This window comes from Mustela putorius, unplaced genomic scaffold, assembly GCF_011764305.1.
Source record: "Mustela putorius furo isolate JIRA1106 unplaced genomic scaffold, ASM1176430v1.1 tig00003834_pilon_pilon_pilon, whole genome shotgun sequence".
In the NCBI taxonomy this organism is placed as follows: Eukaryota; Metazoa; Chordata; class Mammalia; order Carnivora; family Mustelidae; genus Mustela; species Mustela putorius.
In genome coordinates, this window is record NW_025421987.1 from 13,707,826 (window position 1) to 13,713,924 (window position 6,099).

The 6,099-nt window shown below is 39.9% G+C and overlaps 1 pseudogene; it reads right to left on the minus strand.

Moving 5' to 3' along the window:
- Window positions 1–2,314: 2,314 nt before the first annotated feature.
- Window positions 2,315–3,068, minus strand: LOC101671392 (annotated as a pseudogene).
- Between the last annotated feature and the right edge of the window lie 3,031 nt (window positions 3,069–6,099).

Below are 6,099 nucleotides of genomic sequence, written 5' to 3' on the forward strand. Positions count from 1 at the left end.
GGGACCACCTGGTGGTTCTCCTCTTATTTTTTCATCTGGCTTTCTGAGGGAGGGATCTACCACATTGTTTTTCAGTCAGTCTTGCTTGGGTTGAGTCCTCCTGCTCCCTATCAAGGGGCTGAGCTCTGTTGAAAGTGGTTTTTCAGGCTTTTGTTCTCTGGAGGTTTTCATTCTTTGGTGGCTTTTTGTGGCTTTTTGGAGATTTAGTGGAAAGCAAACTGCACCCAGAACTCAGTCTCAGAGAGAAGCCTCAATCTTCTCCCCTTTGTGTGGTCCAGAGCACACAGACTCTCCCTCTGCAAAATCCACTGAGCCATGCAATCTCCCACAGGCAGTGCACGTCCTTAGCCATCCTCTCAGGGGTCACCCCAAAAGTGCCTGCTTGTCTCTGCACTTCCATGCTACTAAAATTTCAAGTAATATTGGTCCAGGGAGCCTGCTTCCAGTAGTTGCCTTTGCCAGGACTGTTGTCTGGGGTCTAGACCACTGGAGAGATCCCGACCAGAGATAGCATGCTGAGATTTTCAAGCCTGGGCTGGGAGTGTTCAGACTCTTAGCCAGTCCTAGACCACCGGCTAGGGCCTGCACAGAACTCTCTCAGGGGATGGTGGGAAGCTTGTTTCAGGACCCAATTGCATTCAATTTGTGCATTCAGAGTGCAAAAAGGCTGTGGTTCTAGAGAGTACTGGCTTTGTCCACACTAGACTCTCTGTGCGCCAGTGGGAAGTGCACCTAGCAGGGTGGTGCTGTAAGGGCCTATTTAGTCAGAGCGATTCCATCCAGTTAAACAGTGATTTTGTTGTTTATGCAGTAAAACTTAAACTGACCCTGCACCCCCTCCCCCAGGGGAACTTACTTAAAAGCAAGTCTGGGAAACCAGTAAAATATGGTTGACCAGTCCCTGATAACAGAGCCCAAATACAAGGGCAGGTCAGGTCAGGTGAAGATAACAGCCCGAATGCAGTGATGAGTCTGGCCAGGTGGAGACATCCAATCAGTGGGGCACGCATACTGTCTACCTAGCTACCGAGGAGGTGGGTCCCACCTTTAGGGCACCTGTTCGGTGCCAATTCTGACCAAGGTGATAGGCTAGCTTAAATAGCTACTGTGGGGTGAATTGTAATTCAATTGGCCACCCCTGTGTGACCTACCATGACTATGCAGCTTTCTCTGTGTGTTACAATCTCATTGGCCACCTGTGTGTGGCCAGGCTCAACCACACGGCCTTTGCTCTATAAAAGTTAGTCTATGAGGCTGGAGGGGTTGACCTCTCTGTAAGAGGCATCCCCAAATGGTCGGTTTGATTCTCCATGCTTGGCGCAAAATAAAGCTTTGCTTGACCTTTGCTTTATATCAGTCTCACTCCTTTGATCATGGACCTATCATTGGGGGGACCTTTCAGCGCAAGAAGCTAAAAGCTGGGGGCACAGGGACCAAGGCCTGGAGGCTTTGTCGCACTGTATCTGGCACGGATGGTCACCGGTGGTGACCATCCTAGGTCCATGGGCTTAGGCCCATGCCAATGACCACCCAATTCCATCAGTTGTCCCTTAAAATCTTTTGCTCTTTTTGAGTGCTTTTAACCAGACTCTAAGTTAATGCTCATCCCCATATCACAGGGCACTCTCATATTGGGGTATTACTTTCCATGGGTCACTTCTGGTGGCTCCCTCTCCCTTCTGTTTATCCTCTGATATAAATACAATTGTTCCCAGTTCGCTTTACCTGTCCACTGGCTTCTTCTGCCCCCATAGAGATCCAGAAATGAATAATCCTACATCTCAGGCTGATTTCATGGGTGTTCAGAGTGTTCTAGTAGATAATTAGCTCACTTTAAGGGACCGGTTGAAACAGGGTCTCTTAATTCTTCACCATCTTGTCTCCACCCTAACAAAATTATCCCAATATCACATTTTATTTATTTTTTATTTTTTTAAAAGATTTTATTTATTGTATTTGACAGACAGAGATCACAAGTAGGCAGAGGCAGGTGCAGAGAGAGGAAGGGAAGCAGGCTCCCTGACAAGCAGAGAGTCTATGTGGGGCTCCATCCCAGGACCCTGGGATCATGACCCGAGTTGAAGGCAGATGCTTTAACCCACTGAGCACCCAGGCACCCCCCAATATCACATTTTAGAGATGGCTTGCTCCTTCTCCCTCCCAAAAGGTGTCACAATTGAAACAGTGTCTCATAGAACCATCATCATTTCTTTTATGATACTTTTCTCATTAAGTGATTGTACATATATTTGTTAGACTGTTTGGAAATGTTTAGCAACAATTTATTAAATGGGGGGGATGGACAACATATGATTCATTGCTGGCTTGGGTCGGTGTCCGCGGTCAGCTTCAGTAGTTGGAGGGGAAGAGCCCCACCTGGCCGCTGACCTCCCCTCTCCACCAGTCGGGGTCGTCCTTGTTGAGGACGTTGATGATCTGGCCCTTGCTGAAGGCCAGCTCGTCGTCATTCTGGACGCTGTAGTCCTACACGCCGATGACCTGGCACACTGCCGGGAGCGCTGTCGGCTTCGGGGGCTCGGTTCGAGTGATTTTGCTTGTCCCGGGGCTTAGAAGTTTTACGTAATTAGCAGGGAACCAGCCTATCTGGCGCTTCTTCCCACGTGCTTGCAGCTCTCCTTCCCACCAACCACCTGGGTTCTTTTTCCGGATCAGAATCAGCTGACCAGGGGCCAGAGTGAGCTGCTCAGGGCCGGTGGCCATGTAGCAGGCGATCACCTGCGCGATTTCAGGTTTTTTTCCTAAACTCCCTGTTTTCCCAGCAGTTCCAGAGCCCTCTGAGTCCTTAAGCCTCACATAGTTAGAAGGGAAGACTCCGGACTTGTCGCCCACTGTTCCTGTCCACCAGTCACCATCTTTCTTGGTAACCAAAATCACATCCCCTTGCTGAAAGGTTAAATCGCCTTGCTCAGAACTCTCGTAAGTGTACATGGCAATAAATTCTTCTCCAGAAACAGCTGGCTTGGCTGCTGGCGACGCTACTCTCTTCAGACTAGCGGGACTTTCTGAAGAACCAGAATCCATGCTTGTAGATTTCCTTATGGGCCCTGAAATGAATATTTTTAACATAAAATCTGTAAATGTAGTATGTGTTTAAATTGCCTGACCCATAATAGTGAACGTTTCACATCATAATGCCTGGTCCCTGTTTACCAAGGGCATTTATTTTTCTGCCAACTAGTGAGTTCAAAATTAACTGGATTAAGCTTAAAATTTACTCAGACCAACTAAGCTAAATGGCTTGAAGATAGAGGAAAAAAAATAAGGAAAAAAAATTACCATAGTAGATTCCTGGTTATAGGCTCCTACTTAGATTAGGAGAAAGTATTCCTTATTTCCTATTCTTCTCACCTGGCCTTATAATTTGCCTCATTTTAGCTAAAGAAATTCCATAAATATCATTTTTCTTTAAGTGTTAGATACCTCTTAAGAGTTGCTCAACTATGTTTGCTTTCTGTAAATTTATCTGATAACGAAGAAGGGATCACTAGTTTTAATGAGGTAAGAAATAATATTTCAGAACAAAAATGTACGTTTTTGTTTAAATTGAGTGTTTCAGATATTAGGATAAATAGTATATCTATGTTAAATAGTACGGAGTACTTTGTCAATTTCTGGTACTCATTATTTCATATGAAGGAAGAGGAGGATAGACTTACAGGTAATTGATGATCTTTATCAATTGTTATTTCTTAATATAGCATGTAATACTGAATGAATTATATTTATTTATGTTTATTTAAAGAAAAAAAAGTGATTCCTAAATTTTCATTCTTTTGTTCCCAGGAAATATTTATAAAATCATTTTGAGTCAGAACAATAGTTCATCATGTTATTTTCTAGGCTGATTTCTTTAGGAGTAATTTTACATCATCTATTCTTTGATAGCTAATCTTAACTTTAAAAACCAAAAAATAAACAAGCAAGTAACTTAACAACCTCCCCTCCAAGGTATATTCATAGTGTATGATGTTCCAATGTTGTAATTTTTATTTTAGTCTTAGTAGACAGTTTATATCTTACTTTTCTCCATTGATAGGCTAAATTATTAGTAGTATTTTGAAAAAAAAAGTTGAACAATTTTCTGTTACCATTTCTTACATGTTTCAGTGGTAATTCTATCCACAACACAAGATCACCTTCTTGATCTCATTGCAGCATCTGTTATTTCCTAAACTTTATTTATTACTTGACACAGAATTATTCAGTCTTCTTTTCCTCTTGCCTTTGGTTATTTGGTTCATTCTCTTTATTTTATCCACTTAATAGAGTTGTTTCCCAGAAATCTGCCCTAAGTGTAGTCTCTTCTTCAACAAAACTCTTACCCTTTTCAATCTCAGAACAGTTTGTGATGTAAGTAAGCAATGTTTCCCTATCCTTATATATCCGACTATTTTACCCAATCATACCTTCTCTCCGAAGTTCTATCCAACACCTGAAGATCTGCATTGGAAATACACATTTTTAATCTTCCTAACAACTTACATTAATGCATCTGGCACTGAATGAACTTTTTTTCTCTCAATCCTTTTTTCCCCCCCCAATTCTTTCAACTTATATTACTAGATACATTCTTTTATATCTCTATCTCTATCTATCTATCTATTATCTATCTACACATATATATATTTCCATATTGTATTTTCTTTATTTTTACATGGGACGTGAAATCTGTATTTATAAGTATTTATTGCTCTGATAGGTTTAAATACAGCAGATAGTCTTGGTCAGAAGATCAATTAACAGATCTGAACATGGAAAGAACAGAAGAAAGATTGGGATTCGTATGTGCTTAGTTCAGGGGAATGTTTTGGAAACAAAACATTGTTAGAAAGGAAACTTGAACATATGTTAGATATGTTTTTATCATCTATAATAAATTGTATAATGGATTTTGCATTTTTGAAAGAATACTAAATACATAAGAGGCTTTTAAATCATTGTTAGATGTTAAGCTGATTGACATTCCTTTGAATTTTGTACTAAGCTCAGACTAGACTGCGGGTAGCTAGGTTTTATTGGGATTACATGCAATTGGTTCATATTTCTCTCATATTTTTATCAAAACTTCCTTAAAGTTAGAATTTCCATCATTATATTTTCCTCAGGATATTTAGTCTTTAATATTTGTCGAGTAAAAAGATAAATGAATGATTGCAGACTCACATAACCTCCTCACAGTCAAAACCTATTATATTTTCCTCAAAGTTACCTCTTTTAATTTAAAATTTATTTCAGTGTCTGTATCTGTTTACTAATCTAAATTGTGAGTTTATCTAAATTTATTAACTTCTGTCCTCTTATAAATGTCTTTCCATATACTTAATGTGACATTTTTCATAAATGACTTTGATTTACTGCTGACTCACAGTCTAATTTCTTATTTTTTATATAATTCTTTTTTAATTTGAGATATAATTAATATATGGCATTATTTTCTTGTGCAATATAATGATTTTATATTTGTATGCATGGTGAAATGATCACCACTGTAAATCTAGTTAACCTCCATCACTATACATAGTTATATATATATATATATATATATATATATATATATATTTATGAGATCATTTAAAGTTTATTTTCCTAGGAACTTTTCCAAATATATAGAATATGGTATTATTTACTATAGTAGTAAAGTTGCACATTACATCTCCATGATGTTGTTATTTTATAACTTCACCCATTTCATCCAAACCCTATCCCCCACTACACACACACACACACACACACCCATTTGTTTATTGTATGTATGATGGGCTTTTTGGAGGGGAGGGTTTGGTTTATTTGGGGGGTTTTGTTTTTGTTTTTTTGAAGATTTTATTTATTTGACAGAGAGAGCAAGAGTGGGAACACAGGAGGGGGAGTGGGAGAGGGAGAAGCAGACTCCTGATGAGCAGGGAGTCTGAGGTGGGGCTTGATCTCAGGACCCTGGGATCACGACTTGAGCTGAAGGTAGATGCTTAACGACTGAGCCACCCAGGCACCCCTGGTTTTGTTTTGTTTTGTTTTGCAGATTTCACAAAGAAATAAGATCATACAATATTTACCTTTCTCTGACATTTTACTTCACATACC